The sequence below is a fragment of the Sinocyclocheilus grahami genome, unplaced genomic scaffold (assembly GCF_001515645.1).
Source record: "Sinocyclocheilus grahami isolate Dianchi unplaced genomic scaffold, SAMN03320097.WGS_v1.1 scaffold1164.1, whole genome shotgun sequence".
NCBI lineage: Eukaryota > Metazoa > Chordata > Actinopteri > Cypriniformes > Cyprinidae > Sinocyclocheilus > Sinocyclocheilus grahami.
Window position 1 is genome coordinate 227,512 of NW_015506343.1, and position 8,875 is coordinate 236,386.

The following is an 8,875-nucleotide window of genomic DNA, read 5'->3' on the forward strand; positions in this document are numbered from 1 at the left end:
TTTCTTAATGAATTTCTTTTTAGGCAACACAGGTCAACTCACGATAAATTTTCAGGGGGACATAGATATACAAAGTAATTTATTACAATTAAAAAAAGGTTTATTACAAAAAAGGGAGGTAGAAGAGCAATCACTAAACACAACAGTTCACATATAACAAACTCAATTACACACTTCACAAAATACAACAGTGGGCAACATGGGTAGGCAAGGACATCCAAAAATCAAGGTACAGGAACCGAGGCTGGACAGCAGGGCATAAGGGCACAATCGGCCTATACAGCAAAACACCCTTCACTTATACCTGTGACACACACACACACACACACACACACACACACACACACACTCCAACCAGCACTCGTGAAAGAAACACCAACACCAGGAATCCACCCCTGCCTTAGGCACTCAGCTCCTGTAACAACAGAAATCAGGTTATACACTTGAAAAGACAGTCACCATCACAAATGGATTACAATAAAGAGGGTTACCCACCCCCAAATGAACAGATAACAAATACTTAAATCCACAAAAATAACTAACTAATACAAAACAAGGCAATAATAAATTGCTACTACAACACAAAACAAAAATCAACAAATGAGCACAAACATCAGACTCACAGCCACTCCATATAGTAATACAACAGTAAAGAATCAAACTTACACAATAACTATAAAAAACCAATACAACAAAGAAAGTAATTGAGTGCCCTTAAGAAACTCAGGTTGAGTACACTCAACGATCAACACATTTCACCATAAAGGCATCCAATCAATACATGAAACAAACAAACAAAAAGGAAAAAGAAAATGTTGGTAAACCAACTAACAAACACACACACACACACACACACACGCAAGCTTCAACAAAACGCCACGAAAGGGAATTACAAAAATTAACCAAAACAAAGGTAATGATAAACCCATGATAAAATTTAAAAACACATACCATACAAATAAGTTCTAAAGCAATATATATATATGTGCTTGGATGCTGAGGGCTTGTTCAATCTATATGGGAAACAATGGGTCCAACGGAGAAACAACCGCATCCGTAATGTCGGTGAACACCCACCTCAGTCGTGCTGAATCGGTCTCACTCAAACTATGCATAAATACAACAAAAAGAGACCGCTATAACACGAGCAAATTCATAAAGGACACATCGCGACCGACTCCCTTACCTGCAGAGGGCAACCCTAGCCCAATGCTTGCCACGGAGTTTCCTTCAACATGCCATTCTGGAGGACAACTAAATGTAACGCAGGAAGCAAGGGGGCATGACTCATGACGCCATAGTACCTCACCCACAAATTTATATATTCACTCACTGCCCGATAATAGGACAATCAATGAACAACTAGCCAACCAAATACAAGCAGGAAGAGCTTCACTAGTCCTGCCACATAAAGATTATACAAAAGAAGACACAAGGTAAAGCTATTAAAAACTAGCTGCGTTTCGTCTTGCGCAACTTCTTTCCCTTCACAGCGGTGCGCATTCGTTCCTCCCTAAAACCCAAACTTAAAGTCAGAATCAGCACAATCGGTGATTGTTGTAAAATACCATCTTTACTGTTGCTAAACTGCGGGACATGTTTGATGATAAAATGCTGAAATAAGACATCAATCCGCAAGAGACGCTGTTCCTCAGGCTGAAATGTGTGCACGTGACGCGCTCCAAAATGGACAAACAAACAAACAAAAGCTTCGGGCACATGTCCAATCGATCAAATACACACAAAAATATGTCCAAATGGACGGCTTGGAGAGCATTTACTTAAACACAGTTTATGTCTTAAGTGGAGGAGAACAGTTGGGAGAAAATCCGATGTGTGTCAATATATTGTCTTAAAGTAAAATGCAAATCTGCTCTTAATCTGAATAACGTTATAGCTTTAATAAGCATTAATCTATCAATACATAAAATGAAAACTATGCAGTGTTCATTTACATTTGATTACTTTTAGATTTCTTTTGTAGGCTATTACTTACCTGAACAGTAATGTTAGTAGAACTTCATGGAAAAATGACAGCACTGTTTATTTCATTTCATTTGTATATTTGTTTTATTGTATTTGTCAGTTTGTTTTACTTAGTTTCTTTGTACATGTTCTTACTGTATCTTATGTATAAAACACAAAAAATGCCTGCAAACTGGTGCATTTACAAATTGATGTTTTATATTCATTTCATTAAATGTTTATTTTACATTTCAGAATATAAAGCAATGTTAATTCAGCTCTTAATTGGTCATATATATATATATATATATACAGTGGGTACGGAAAGTATTCAGACCCCCTTAAATTTTTCACTCTGAGTTATATTGCAGCCATTTGCTAAAATCATTTAAGTTAATTTTTTCCCCTCATTAATGTACACACAGCACCCCATATTGACAGAAAAACACAGAATTGTTGACATTTTTGCAGATTTATTAAAAAAGAAAAACTGAAATATCACATGGTCCTAAGTATTCAGACCCTTTGCTGTGACACTCATATATTTAACTCAGGGGCTGTCCATTTCTTCTGATCAGCCTTGAGATGGTTCTACCCCTTCATTTGAATCCAGCTGTGTTTGATTATACTGATTGAACTTGATTAGGAAAGCCACACACCTGTCTATACAAGACCTTACAGCTCACAGTGCATGTCAGAGAAAATGAGAATCATGAGGTCAAAGGAACGGCCTGAAGAGCTCAGAGACAGAATTGTGGCAAGGCACAGATCTGGCCAAGGTTACAAAAAAAATTCTGCTGCACTTAAGGTTCCCAAGAGCACAGTGGCCTCCATCAAGTAAATGCAAAATGGAAAAGAAGCAAATAAATATATATAAAAAAATTCATACACAGGTTGAGTAGCAAGATTGTGTTCAGTTTTAACTCTTTCTTCCATTTTGTATTTTTGGGTAAGAATAAGAAGCAACATAAGAACACATTTCTGGAATCTGCATCTGAAATAGCATTAAGATGTATTTACACAGTTTATGTATCTCAGAGGGGACATGGATGCATTTAAACTGCAGTTACAGATGCATAAATTGTCAGGACCCCGGGCTGATCAGCCTGGCTTTGTCTGTCTGCTTGTGTTTATGTTGTCATGTGCATCTAGCACATGGCTTCTGTTTTGTTTTGTGTTCCTTCATTTGTCATGTCTTGGCCCCCCCCCCTCATTTCACTTTATTAGTCTATTTGTCTCACCTGCCACTGCTCGTTATCCTGCTTATTGATTGCCCTACTTATTCCTCTTGTGTGTGTGTCGTACTTTGCCAGATTGTTGTTTGCTCTTGAGCTCTCAGCAGCGTCATCTGTCTATGTGCTCCTGGCCTGCCTGGGATACTGAGGCCTGGTTCTGTTGGCTTTGATATCTGGATCTCCCTCCTACCTGACTCTGGTCTTTCAAGCTTATACATCTGCTTGTTTTTGGAGATTTCATCTGGTTACCTCTGCCTGTCCTTACTTCAGCAGCAGCCTGCACCTATGTGGTTTTGCCTCCTAGACTCTTGCCATTCTGTGACTGTTGCCAGGCAAAGGATACTTTTTTTTTTGTGACCATTTTGAGCTGTTTTTTGCCGAGGTTTTTTTTTTTTTTCTTTTTTTTTTTCAAATAAATCCATATTTTTCACCTGCATTTGGGTTCTCTCTCCGTTACTGCCCCTGACCCTGGCCTAATGTTTTGTTTTTAAATAAAACTTTGAATACTGATATTTGAAATAATTTAATAGTCAAAATGTGAAAATAATGAGTGAGTCATTGAGATTCAACCGATTCATTCAAATGACTTGGGGCTGCACGATAAATCTAAATGGAATCAAAATCACGATTAGACAGAAACTGTGATTTTTTTTTCATGCATATCTTTCAGTGAAGCACGGTTCTGTGATCAGTAGTAAATCTCCATCCGAAGGACAGAGGGCGCTCTCACGCGGAAATTCCATATACACCTCGCAGAAGAAACCCAGGAAATGCCTATAGTGGTAGCTGGATAAACAGAAGATTTAACTGCTTTTATTGATTCAACGTGACCAGTGTTGGGGAAAGTTACTTTTAAAAGTAATGCATTACTCCCTAAAAAAGTAACTAATTACATTACTTAGTTACTTTTTATGGAAAGTAATGCATTATATTACTTTTGCGTTACTTTCGTGTTACTTTTTAAATATGAGCAGGGCTTGATTGTTTTTAATATAAGAAGTTCTATTTATAGCAAATATAAAAGCCCTTTCACACCAAAAAGTGTAATGAATAAACCTCAGGCTGAAGCAAAGTAAATTCACGTCTGTACAGTAGAACGCAGGAGAAGAAACTCTTCAGCAATAAAAAAATGAAGCACAATTGTTAGTTTATCTAAAGTCATTTTTGCTTATTAGTATGGTTGAACTAGATCATCAAAGGTCAGCAGCAAAGATATCAGTTAATAAAATGGGATTAGATACATGTGTGCTATTTAACATATTTAATTATTGCAGGTTTGCGTCATATTCTGAGTTTGCATTTCACTGTTTTAATTAATTTTGATTAATGCTAAATCTGTTTATTGTGAGTGGGATGAATTAATGCACATTCACATTTAGTCTAGAACTACAGTAATCATGTTCACACAGCGCACACAACTCCTCTGCACTTCCGATTTCTCCCAATATGGGGACAGGAGAGCTGTCAGTCAATAAATGGGAAAACTAAGTAACTGGCATTACTTTTTGAAAAAAGTAACTCAGATATTTTCTTGTAAATTAAAAAAGTAATGCGTTACTTTACTAGTTACTTTGACAAAAGTAATCTGATTACGTAACTCGCATTACTTGTAATGAGTTACCCCCAACACTGAACGTGACTAATAAACACACAATTATGACAATATATGGTTTATCTGAGTTATTATTATTATAATTTTCATTAAAATATAGTATATTTATAATGCAATGCCTTTATCACTGCTTAGAAAACTATGAAATATGTTGTGTGCCTTATTCTGTGTAAGAAAGCCACATCATCTCACAGAAGGATTTATTTCAAACACTCGACTGACGTTAAGTGAGTTTGGAGTAAAAACATGTTATTAAATGTGGTATTTTCACATGCTTTCAGATGGAGCAGCATTTACTACACAGAGCCGTAGTTCACTGAGAAGCTATGCAAACAGCTGTCATTATCGCAAACGATTTCTTCGATTTGATAATCGCACAATAATATCGCCTGCGATTGTTTTGCGTTACTTGTCAGTGAACTACGGCTCTGTGTAGTAAGTGCTGCTCCATCTGAAAGCATGTGATGATGATTTACTGCTGATTACAGAATCGGCTTTACTAACAAAATGCGCATGACAATCGCATTCGATTAATCGTGCAGCCCTAAAACGACTGATTCATTCAGAAACAAAGCATTTGACTGTGTTAATGAGTGAATCACTGAATCATTTATTCAACCAATTCGTTTAAAAAGCTGATTCATTCAATAAGTAAACACTGTCCATTGCTCAGAGATGCAAAACAGTGCTGTGATGTTTGTTTGGAACTATTTTCGTTAGCAAAATTGAGCAAAAACAAGCAATATTTTGTCTAAAATGTCACTTATTGCTTTACTGAACTTGTATAAAATGATCATTAAATGTGTTCATGCTGATATCTGCAGAAAAACGTACTCTTTGTGTGATATAGATTAAGTTACTATACTTAATTATATAAATATAAAAAGCATACAGAAGCATTTTTGCCATCTACAATTTAGAATGCCTTGAATTTTGAGTTTTAATAGACTAATAAATCAATGTGCGTGCACTCTGTGTGTGATTTGGTGATAATCTACTTGATAATGTCAGATCGCACATCATTACAAAAAACACCATATTATCGCAGAAGATATACTGTATCGTACACACCAGACTAAACTTGAGTGGAAAATGAATCATCCGCGGTTGTGCGTGCACTTGTTTGCACATGAGCAAAGGTGTTTTTAGGAGTCTAACTTGCAAACGCCAGACCACTGATTCATCAAACCTGCTTTCCTGCAGTCTGTGTTCTTCTGACTTCTGACTATTTTGTAGTAAGTAACGAGTAAAGTATAAATTTTAATTAGGAAATGTAGTGGAGTAAAAGTAAAAGTTGGCTGAAATATAAAAACTCAAGTAAAGTACAGATACTCAGAAAAAATACTTAAGTACTGTTAAGTATCACTGCCTGTAACTTATTTGATGGGACCTACACAGGGTTTCCATGGACAATGTATTAATAAGTCAATAATTTATGTTTATAATGATTTTATTTTATTATGCAAAACATACAGTACTACACACAGGAAACAGTGTCTGACAAGTTAATATACATTACAACTCATCAATATTCATAATTAGCTAAAACAAAAAAAGGGCTGTCGACAGAAAGCCTGTGTAAGCCCCGTCAAATAAGTTACTAGTCACTTGACCACCTGTAACTTATTTGACGGGACCTATGCAGGCTTTCCATGGACAATGTAATAATAGGTCATATATTTAATAAATACAACAATTTTATTGAGTAATATCTACAGTACAGTGCTCAGGAAACATTATCCAGCAGTTTCATGTACAAACCCGATTCCAAAAAAGTTGGGACACTGTACAAATTGTGAATAAAAACAGAATGCAATGATGTGGAAGTTTCAAATTTCAATATTTTATTCAGAATACAGCATAGATGACATATCAAATGTTTAAACTGAGAAAATGTATCATTTTAAGGGAAAAATGTAGCTCATAAAATGGCTTAATTTGCATAAAAATGTACTGTCCATGGAAAGCCTATGTAGGTCGTGTCAAATAAGTTGCATATGGGCACTTCCTGTTTCAGTCGGTCAAAATAGTCTTTAATTTGGTGCAAAAACCTAGGGGCTTTGAATGCTCTATTCATACGCTCACTCACCCCATATTCACGACCCGAGTATTGCAAGTATTCGAAAACAAAATCAGAAAAAAATATTCAAGGAAAATTATCAGCCTGTAACATCCTCAGATAGGCCAATTAAGCACTTAATGGGGTCCTACGGACTTCAAACTTTGCATACCATCACAGATTCCAAATTGGAGTCGTTTGGAACCATTGGGGCCGTTCCATGGGCTGTACACCAAGCACCTATGAAAATCAATGGGATAAGTTGCACATGTCAGTGGCCCCCATTCGGCCCCCGGGGGTCCGAGGGGCCTCAAATTTCACATGAAGTTGCATCACTCTGCCCCCTTGATGACATACCGAGAGGGCTAGGTCAGGAAATGGCCAAAAAAATATGTTTTTGTTCTTCATACAACTCTCTGCCTTATATAGATCTCAATGGGGGAAGGGCCTGTGCAGCAGTTACTTTCTCAAGGGGAACTTCACGGAACGTGGTGTCACATGGCCCCTGACAACATACCGAGAGGGCAAATTCTAGCTATGCAAAACTATTTTGTAGGACTATGACGAAACTACACATCACCTTCTAGTTCAAAATGATTGACTATGCATGTACCCTCCAATCATTTGGCTGCACTGGGGTCCTACATCCCTCCACCTCCACCATCTTCGTCACTACCACTGGCTCCACCTCATTCACAGATCTTCCATCTTCACTTTGTTTCTTCGGTCCAACAGCATCACCCTGATTATCCAGCTGTCTTGCTCCATCTTGATCTCCAGCATTCCTGACTTTTACTTGGTCTTCTCCCTCCTTGGCTGCATTCTAGTCTGCACCACATAAGGCTCCAACATGGATCTCCAACCCTCTAGCTTCATCAAGGCATCCCTCTCTGCCATTCTTACTCAACAAAAACATCTTCACAGAGACATGATGTGAGCATATTTACGATTTATAAATGCTGTTTTGCATATGTTTTTCATATGTATATTATTCGTTAATCTGCTTAAACTTTGCATAAAGCTACAATAAACAACAATATTTTGTTTTATTGTGTTGTAGGACTATGAGGACAGTGCACATCGTCTTTCATCTTCTAGTTTAAAACAATTATGCCTGCACTTTTCAATTCTTCAGGTCCACCGGGGTCTTTCATTCCTCCAGCTCTGTCATCTTCATCATTTCCACCGGCTCCACCTTAGTCCGCAGATCTTCCATCTACAGCTTGGCCCTCTGGTCCAGTGGCATTATGCTGGGTCTCCAGCAGTTTGGCACCATCTTGGTCTCCAGCCTTCTTGATTTCGCCTTGGTCTTCCATCTACCCAACTCCGTCCTCGTTTGCATCATCTAAGGCTCTACAGTGGGTCTCCATCTATGCGGTTCTATCAAAGCATCCCACTCTCTGTTTTGCTAAAAAAGATATCTTTACAGAGACATGATGTGAATATATTTATTATTTATAAATATTGTTTTGCATATGTTTTTCATATGCATATTATTTCTTAATGTTCTTAACATTGCATAAAACTACAATAAAGAAAATGTATTGTGTTTTAGGACTATGAGAACACTACACATCATCCAACAACTTCTAGTTTAAAACAAATGACTCTGCCTGCACCCTCCAATCATTTGGCTCCACTGTATTCCATCCCTCCAGCTCTACCATCTTCATCACTCCCACTAACTCTACATCGGTTTGCAGATCTTCTACCTCCACCTTGGCCCTCCAGTCCCACGGTATCACCCTGGTTGTCCAGCCCTCTGGCTCCATCCATCTTGGTATCCAGCCTTCCTGATTCTGCCTTGGTCTTCTGTCTGGTCTGCACAGCCTGAGGCTCCACAATGGGTCTCCATTCCTTTGGTTCCATCCAGTCATCCCACTATGCCATTTCTGTACAGTTGTGCAGTGGTCTCTTCCTCTGTCAGATCCACTGTAGTCTCTTCCCCCCACCATCACACTGGCTGTTGTGATGTTGCATTTAGGCATCAAGAACTGCCTTTTG